Below are 9319 nucleotides of genomic sequence, written 5' to 3'. Positions count from 1 at the left end.
GACATTTATGGAAAGTTACAGGTTATAAGCTATTCTGTTTTTGTTAAGTAGCCTACATTGCCTAGGCTATTTTACATTCATTTTGTGGTCAAAACCTAATTTAGTGCTTTATAGGCCTAGGTCAGTGCAGACATGAAATATTTTATCTAATAGGCTACAACTTCAATGAAATACTGCGCTATGCACAGCTAAAATATCAGAAAATGAATAACTGGTGAATGACAAGAAGTTCAATAAAAAGATTGTTTAATGCTTATTTCTCCTATTACTCTATTTGTGTGGATGGAGGCGGAACACATCTCCTCGTTGCCCGATCCACCGCCGATTGAAACACTGATTGCGTGTTTGGTGACCTCAGTGTCCGTGGCAGACCGTGTCACCATGTTTTTCCTCACAGCACCTGTAATCAAACAGACAGATTTGTTTATGTTTATGGTATGTAGCATCTAAAGCCAAGTATGCCTACACAATACAATATATGAGATAGGTATTAAGGAGATTAAATTTAAAAAGAAACATGACTTACAAAGCTCCTCTATTCACTGCACGTTGAGGGCTGGTGTGGGGGTGGAGGGAGTTGAGGAGGGACTGCCGTTCCTGGCCCATAGTGAGGTTGGCGGTGTGCGAGAGGGGGAAAAAAATCGTATTAAATGGTAGTTATCTGTTAACCATGACTGATAATACACATGGGGCCTTTCTATTCACTAATATTTCAGAGATCAGTCAAATGTTAAATGCAGGTGCAGGTGCAGGGAGTTGAGGTGGTGAAGAGTGTTGCGGTCCTGCCCCATGGTGAGGTGCTAAGGGAGATAAATGGTTGTGATCTGTTAACCATGGTAGGCTGAGAGCTACAGGGCCAAACAATGGCAAACAAAAACAAATCTCTGGTCATGATGGACATGAATTTGTATGTTTCAATATTTTGGTATGCACTATCTATATCAACTCCATGAATGGATTGACATTGAAATCAATGTGTTTCAATACAATCTGATAATAATGAATGAACTTTTCAGGCAATATTGCATGAATGCAGATGTTTTAACTGACAAAATATTTGGCTGAGATTTTGAAAGTAATGGAAGTATGCAGAAAATCTGAGATGGTAATGCAGATGCAATCTGTTGATCTGAAATGGAGTGACTACTGCTGTGTTAATATAGATGGGGCCACTGTATTCAATATTATTTCAGAGATCAGTCTTTACCTTAACAGTTTTCTCCAGGTTGAGGGGTAGTGACTCGGCTGCCTGGCACTCGGCAACATGGTGGAGCTGGAGGAATAGATACAAAGAGAGGGGAATGTCTTTAGCACTAAGAATGTTAACCATATCTCTAATATTAATATTATGATTTAGTTATTTCAATGTTAAGAGATTATTACTTACTTTGCCAGTGCAATTGGCTTGGGCTTGAGGCTTCAACTGATATACCAGGCGAGTTGGAAGGTACCTCAGAGATGCAAAGTCACCATTTTCTGGCTCTTCACTGTCATCAGAGTCCCCGAAACGATGGCTGTTACATAACGATATCATTATGGTTATTGCAATCCCAAAATTTCCAAATATGCATATAGTACAACTACAAGCATCTCTGGTCTATTTTGGAATGCTACGGGAATGTGTTCACATTACTTTTTAACAACCCAGAAAGTATCTTACTTGATCAAGCAAACCCAACAGAGGCAATCGTAACGTTAGATGCTAGAATCCAGCCGATAAAAGTTGACGCTGCAGAACAAACAAAATAGAAGATGGGGACCAAGTTCCATAACGTTACAGTTAAGTTAATAAATCACAAACAGATGCCAATAGCTGTCTGAACCGACTTAAACAGTGATTAAAATGCCGAGGCTTTCATTACAAAGATGGCAGATAGACACTAAAGTTACGTATGAGACCAAACTTGGCAAAATGCAAACGTTAATGCACAGCTAGCTAGAGGCTAGGGCTAAACCATTATCAGTGAGTCAACATGCTAAAGTTGTAGTGCTAGGTAGCTATCATAGCAGACGAGTGCTTCACTGACTTCATTGACTGAAATACCAGTGCCAGTATCACCTTAATCAAGGTTTGCATCGCAAACGTGATTTCAATATATGTATAGCACTAATAGACATTAGCAATAACTGATGCAATTGCGCCTAGCAGCATGCTAGCTAGCAGCTATATGCCGCTATGGACAACAGCGACACATTAAAACAGACAAGACCAGACTAATGTTAAATAACAATGTGTGTTTTTTTTTAATCACACTACCATAACATATTCTGACGAAATTGCTATCCCATTTTAAATCAGATAGGCTACCCCAGATAGCAAACATACACTGGGATGGAACTGGGCCACACCTACCACAACGTCCGGCACGGATCTGCATAATGGACCTGATCTGGCGTCCAAACGCACATCGGTCCAAAATTGGTCTGGATCCGTTTGACGGATCTGGTACCAATAAGGGCTAAGACTGGCCCAGTTCCGTATGGTAGTCTGTGTTACTGACGTGTTCCAGATCTGTTTATCATATGCAATACGGGTCCGCTTATTGTGTGTGGTACGGACCCGTTTATCAGACATCAGCCGGCTTTATTTGACATGTGAAATGTGATTGGTAATTAGGGCTAATTATCCTGAAAAATCTGTTTGCTACACATTTGCTAACAGGTTCGTTATAGGTTCACCCATGCTAAAGTTCGTAACGTTTTCCCAACAGCTCAACTGATAAACATAAGCTAGGCTACAAACACAAGGGGGGTAAAAAAAACTTTACACATAAGTGTCTTATTATTTTTTTTATTCAACAACCTGGCTGTAGAAGTGCAATCCCAGACAAAGTTTAAGTCGTGTTAATTCCACTGTTCCCATCGATATTCAGGCTGTCTTCCTCAGTCATCTCCATGGTCAATCTGAAACAACAAAAAATAAACATGAGCCATTTATTCATTTTTGAAAATAGGTTAAGTCACAATTACACTCGTTTTTTTTATCATCAGTGATCCTGTTGGCGTTAGCTGTTACCAAAATAGGCTAGTTATTGTGATGGCTGTTTTGCTCAAGCTAAGCTAGTAGGCTAGCCTATATTGCTGGAAAATAATAGTATAACCTTACAGTAAAGTTATCAATAGCTCGTTTGCTTATTGTTGTCTCTGAATAAACCAACAGAGATAAAAAGCAGAAAAGCAGAGCCTACCTTGAAAAGTTGGGCTGTCCTAGTCCAGGCTGGCAAATCATGTCAAAAGATTGACAGTGAGCAAACCAAAGATCCTTGATTAACGTTACTGCTTGGACTTCTGCATGCGTGGCAAGAATATGGGGTTGTCTCATAGCACTGTTTGATCTGACACAAACAACAATTGACTACTTTTACCACTGCTAGGTAATAATAAAAATAATGAAACGAGCATATGATCAATATTGAGCCAACTATATCTTCTTTTCCAGCCATGGGAACATAGTGCACCCCCATGGTTTCTAAATTTGTGCCATTCCAAAATACCTTTTGTTTTCTTTAGCAGCCAGTTGACAATGAAGTAGGGAAAGGTCAATTTAGCAGAATCAGCACCTTAATTAATATCATTACCACCTGGGTCTGCTGTGAACAAATGGTCCTTCGGCTCATATCCGTATCACAGGTTTGGGCCAAATCTGTCATGAGCCCTCTCACTCCACCGGGTTACCACCTTAAGTGGTTTCCATTATCTTCCACTCTGCTCACCACTCTCTCTCTACTCAGCCTAACTAGCTCCACCTGTCCCTGCTCTGCTCTGCTCTAATTACTCTGCCAGCTGCGCTGCATTACCCACTAACCTCTCCCAGTATTTAAAGCCCTGTCTTTCAGCTCTCCTTTGTCAGATCGTCTGCAAAGCTCACACCCGGAACCTGTTTGCTCGCGCTTCTGGCTCACGCTTGTTTTGTGACCCCGGACCTGCCTGAATCTTGGATTCTCTTCTGCCCCAGAAAACCAGACCTGCTTTCTGCCGTAACGACTCCTGACTACTCTTCGATCCCGGTAACTCTGACCAGCCTTCTGCCTTGCTACTACGAATTTGGATCTCCCTTGAACTGTACTTCTGCCTCGTTTCATTCGCCCTGTTGTGTCTGTGTTCCCCCCCCAGGACTTCCGGACCACCCACCACCGGCGTCATAGGACGCATCGGTGCCACTGGGGGGGACACAGTCACAGCACATTGGACGGAACCCCTGTATCCCTGTTATTCCCCTGGAATAACCCCTGGAGCCTTCACTCACTCCCTACTTCCCTTTTCCCTGAAGTTTAATAAACTTTCTGGTGTGACGCAATTGTGGTCCTCTGGTCGTCTGTCTGAACCGTGACAGTACGATCTGACCATCATGGACTCAGCGCACACTTCCCCCGACATGGAAACCGACGAACCTGAGCAACCCACCGCCATGCAACGCCTGGAACACACTGAGAGAGGGCTAGCCCGCATGAGCGGCGACATCGCCTCCCTGCTTCAGGTCGGCCACCAACAGCATCAGCAGTTCCAGCAGCAGTTCCAGCAGCAGCAACAGCTCGCCATGATCATCCAACTCCTCACCAACCTTACCCCAGCCACTCCGCCCACCGGCCCAGTTCCAGGCAGTCTGCCCACCAGCCCTGCCCCCGAGTTACCTGCCCCGGTCATTGCAGCCGCTGCTCCGGAACCCAAGATTGGAAACCCCGAGCGGTTCAACGGCGATTCAACCCAGGTCCGGCCATTCCTGACTAGCTGCCGACTTCAGTTCTCCTTGCAGCCAAGGACCTTCGCCACGGAAGGGGCTAAAGTTGGGTATGCCATCACTCACCTGACGGGCCGAGCTCGACTCTGGGGAACAGCGGAGTTCGAACGTCAAACCCCCGCATGTGCAACCTTCGACCTGTTTGCTGAGGAGATGCTGAAGGTGTTTGACCTGGATTCACCAACCGCAGAGGCGTCTCGTGAACTGTTCAGTATTCGGCAAGGCAGACGTACAGTCGCAGACCATTCCATCGACTTCCGAACCCTGGCAAGACGAAGTTCTTGGAACACACCATCGTTGGTGGACGCGTTCTTCCATAGCTTGGCCGACTATATCAAGGACGAGTTGGTCTCCCATGAACTGCCTTCCACTCTCGATGAAGCCATCGCACTGACTGTCCGGATTGACAGAAGGATACAGACCCGTAGTCGTGAGAGGGGGCGCCAAGGTCCACCAACTACCGGCATTCGGGGAGATCCGACTGGGCTCCTGTCATCTACTGCCACTCACCCAAGTCAGCTTGACCAGTCTGAGCCCATGGAGATTGGGCGAGCCTCTCTCACTCCTGCAGAGCGCCAGCGCCGCTTCACCTCAAACCTCTGCCTCTATTGTGGAGGTGATGGACATCGTGTGGTAACCTGCCCTTTAAAAAGCCGAAGCTCACCGGGCATAGGGGGAGTCCGGTTGAGCTCAATGACCATCCAGTCCTCCGACCGCAAACCCCTGCTGCAAGTTCACCTCCGCCTCTCTGACTCAACTCACACCCTGGCTGCTCTGGTGGATTCTGGCGCCGAAGCCAACATAATGGACATCAAGCTGGCACGCCAACTGGGACTGGAGAACCACCGTTTGACACCTCCTATTCCTGCCCGGGCACTGGACGGACACTTACTCGGATCGGTCACTCATGTCACGGCCCCGGTCTCGATGGGTCTGTCCGGAAACCATCAAGAAACTATCCAGTTTCACCTGCTCCCCTCTCCAGGCCAACCCCTCATCCTGGGTTACCCATGGCTCCGCCGGCACAACCCTCAGCTCGACTGGGTGACCGGGGTGATCAGGGAGTGGGGAGAGGACTGCCACCGAACCTGCCTGCTTGCTGCCGCACTACCCCCTCGGCCAATACCCACTAACTCCGCTCCTGACCTCTCCAATGTCCCAGAATGCTACCATGGTCTCAGAGAAGTGTTTAACAAAGCAAGAGCCACATCTCTGCCCCCTCACCGACCGTACGACTGTGCCATCGACCTCCTCCCTGGAACAGCCCCTCCAAAGGGCCGTCTTTATTCGTTGTCTGCTCCTGAAAGAAAGTCCATGGAGGACTACATCAACGACTCTCTGTCCGCAGGATTAATCCGTCCATCTTCATCTCCTGCTGGTGCTGGCTTCTTCTTTGTGGGGAAGAAGGACGGATCTCTTCGCCCCTGCATCGACTACAGGGGACTCAACGACATCACAGTGAAGAACCGTTACCCTCTGCCTCTGCTCACCTCTGCCTTTGAGTTGCTCCAGGGAGCCACTGTTTTTACCAAGTTGGATCTCAGAAACGCTTACCACCTAGTGCGGATCCGGGAGGGAGATGAATGGAAAACCGCATTCAATACACCAACAGGCCACTACGAGTATCTGGTTATGCCTTTTGGCCTCACCAATGCTCCTGCTGTGTTCCAGGCTCTAGTGAATGATGTGCTGCGGGACATGTTAAACAAGTTTGTCTTCGTTTACCTGGATGACATCTTAATCTACTCCAGAAACCTGTCTGAACACACCCGCCATGTCCAGCAAGTCCTTCATCGTCTCCTGGAGAATTCCCTCTACGCCAAGGCAGAGAAATGTGAGTTTCACGTCAAGACAGTGGCCTTCCTGGGGTACATAGTGGCAGAGGGAAGTATCCAAATGGATCCTGCCAAAATATCAGCAGTCACTTCATGGCCAGTTCCGGAGAACAGAAAGAAGCTGCAACAGTTTCTGGGGTTTGCTAACTTCTATAGAAAGTTTATCCGGAACTACAGTACCATTGCTGCCCCTCTCACTGCTCTAACCAGCACCAAGCAACCCTTCACCTGGACCCCAGCAGCCGACAAAGCCTTCAGTACCCTCAAGGTAAGGTTCACCTCCGCTCCCATCCTCCAGATGCCTGATGTGGACCGGCAATTCATTGTGGAGGTGGACGCCTCGGATGTGGGAGTTGGTGCTGTGATTTCTCAGTGGGCTGCGGAGGATAGGAAGCTCCATCCCTGTGCCTTTTTCTCACGTCGGTTGTCCCCCTCTGAGTGCAATTACGACATAGGGAACCGAGAGCTGCTGGCTGTGAAGCTTGCCTTGGAGGAGTGGCGTCACTGGCTGGAGGGGTCCACCATTCCATTTCTCGTTTGGACCGATCATAAGAACTTGGAGTACATCCGCACGGCCAAACGGTTGAACTCCAGGCAGTCCCGCTGGGCCCTGTTCTTCACCAGGTTTAATTTCACTCTGTCATACCGGCCTGGATCACGCAACACCAAGCCAGACGCCCTCTCCCGTCAATTCCAGAAGGATGACACCCCCTCCAAGGATCCTGTGTCGATTCTGCCAAGTCCCTGCATCGTAGCAGCTCTGACCTGGGCTGTTGAGGAACAGGTGCTGGAAGCTCTCCGTAACCAGCCAGGTCCCAGCGCTTGCCCAGCTGACCGCCTTTTTGTCCCCGAAAACCTGAGGTCCCAGGTCATTCAGTGGGGACATGACTCCCGCCTAGCTTGTCACCCTGGCTCCACCCGCACTTACAACCTGCTCGCCCAGAGGTTCTGGTGGCCCTCTCTGAGAAGGGATGTACGGGAATTCGTCCAAGCCTGCCCCATCTGCAACCAACACAAGTCGTCCTGCCAGCCCCCAGCCGGATTGCTGCAGCCCCTGCCTGTGCCCAGACGTCCCTGGTCTCACATCGCCCTTGACTTTGTCACGGGGCTGCCCCCTTCAAGTGGCATGACCGTCATTCTCACCATAGTTGACCGATTCAGCAAGATGGCACACTTCGTTCCCCTCCCCAAGCTCCCAACCGCCAAGGAGACCGCCCAGGTGGTCCTGGAACACGTCTTCCGGATCCACGGACTGCCAAAGGATGTAGTTTCTGACCGTGGCCCACAATTCTCCTCCGCCTTTTGGAAGGAGTTCTGTCACCTGCTGGGAGCCACAGTCAGTCTGACTTCCGGATTCCATCCCCAATCCAATGGGCAGTCAGAGCGGGCAAATCAGGAGCTCGAGAAGGCACTGCGATGCATGACCTCACGCAACCCCCACTCCTGGTCGCAGCAATTGACATGGGTGGAGTACGCACACAATTCTCTGACCTGCTCTGCCATCGGTATGTCCCCCTTCCAATGTGTTTATGGATACCAGCCTCCTCTATTTGCCAGCCAGGAAGGGGAGGTTACTTGCCCATCTGCTCTTGCTTTTGCCCGTCGATGTCGCCGCACCTGGTCACAAGCCCGAGCCACACTCCTCAGATCCGTTGCCAGCTACACTACCGGGGCCAACCGTCGGAGAATTCCTGCTCCCACCTACCATGTTGGTCAAAGGGTGTGGTTGTCATCGAGGAACCTGCCACTCAGGGTGGAGTCGCAAAAGCTGGCACCTCGGTTCCTTGGCCCATTCCCTATCATAAGAGTGATTAGCCCAACTGCTGTCCGGCTCCAACTGCCTAATTCCATGAGGGTGCACCCCACTTTCCATGTGTCTAAGATTAAGCCCATTCATGAGAGTCCGCTGGTCCCTGCTGCGCCTTCTCCTCCTCCTCCACGGCTCGTCGATGGTGGTCTAGTTTACACTGTCCGCCGCCTGCTTCGGTCCAGACGGAGGGGTAGGGGTCTCCAGTACCTCATTGACTGGGAGGGCTATGGACCTGAGGAAAGGACCTGGGTGCCGGCTAGTCGGATTGTGGATCGGACTCTCATCACCGCCTTCCACCAACGGCATCCTGATCAACCTGCAATCCGTAGGGGCCGCCCCAGAGGGGTCCCTAACCGTCCTGCCCGCCCAGCTTCCCGTCCTGTGCCTGACCCTGTCTCGGGACCTGTCCCATCTCCCGACCACGATGGGGATGAGGATTCCTCCGAGGATGAGGACGTTCACTCGGACCGTTCGGAGGAGTTCTAGCCCTCCTCCGGCTCCCCTCCTCCCGCCCGGCGTGGTGTTGCTCTTGGGACTTCTGGGGCCGTCCCTTGGGGGGGGGGTTCTGTCATGAGCCCTCTCACTCCACCGGGTTACCACCTTAAGTGGTTTCCATTATCTTCCACTCTGCTCACCACTCTCTCTCTACTCAGCCTAACTAGCTCCACCTGTCCCTGCTCTGCTCTGCTCTAATTACTCTGCCAGCTGCGCTGCATTACCCACTAACCTCTCCCAGTATTTAAAGCCCTGTCTTTCAGCTCTCCTTTGTCAGATCGTCTGCAAAGCTCACACCCGGAACCTGTTTGCTCGCGCTTCTGGCTCACGCTTGTTTTGTGACCCCGGACCTGCCTGAATCTTGGATTCTCTTCTGCCCCAGAAAACCAGACCTGCTTTCTGCCGTAACGACTCCTGACTACTCTTCGATCCCGGTAACTC

At 49.9% G+C, this 9319-nt stretch overlaps 1 long non-coding RNA gene across 1 annotated transcript; it reads right to left on the bottom strand.

Annotated features, from left to right (window-relative positions):
• Nucleotides 1–229: 229 nt before the first annotated feature.
• LOC121703908 lies at nt 230–612 on the bottom strand. The gene is made up of 2 exons (XR_006030177.1): nt 527–612; nt 230–400 (listed from the first exon to the last, which is right to left on the bottom strand). It is a non-coding gene; the product is annotated as an uncharacterized LOC121703908 (long non-coding RNA).
• Between the last annotated feature and the right edge of the window lie 8707 nt (nt 613–9319).

Source organism: Alosa sapidissima, chromosome 2 (genome assembly GCF_018492685.1).
Source record: "Alosa sapidissima isolate fAloSap1 chromosome 2, fAloSap1.pri, whole genome shotgun sequence".
In the NCBI taxonomy this organism is placed as follows: domain Eukaryota; kingdom Metazoa; phylum Chordata; class Actinopteri; order Clupeiformes; family Clupeidae; genus Alosa; species Alosa sapidissima.
This window is presented reverse-complemented; position numbering and strand designations above follow the sequence as displayed.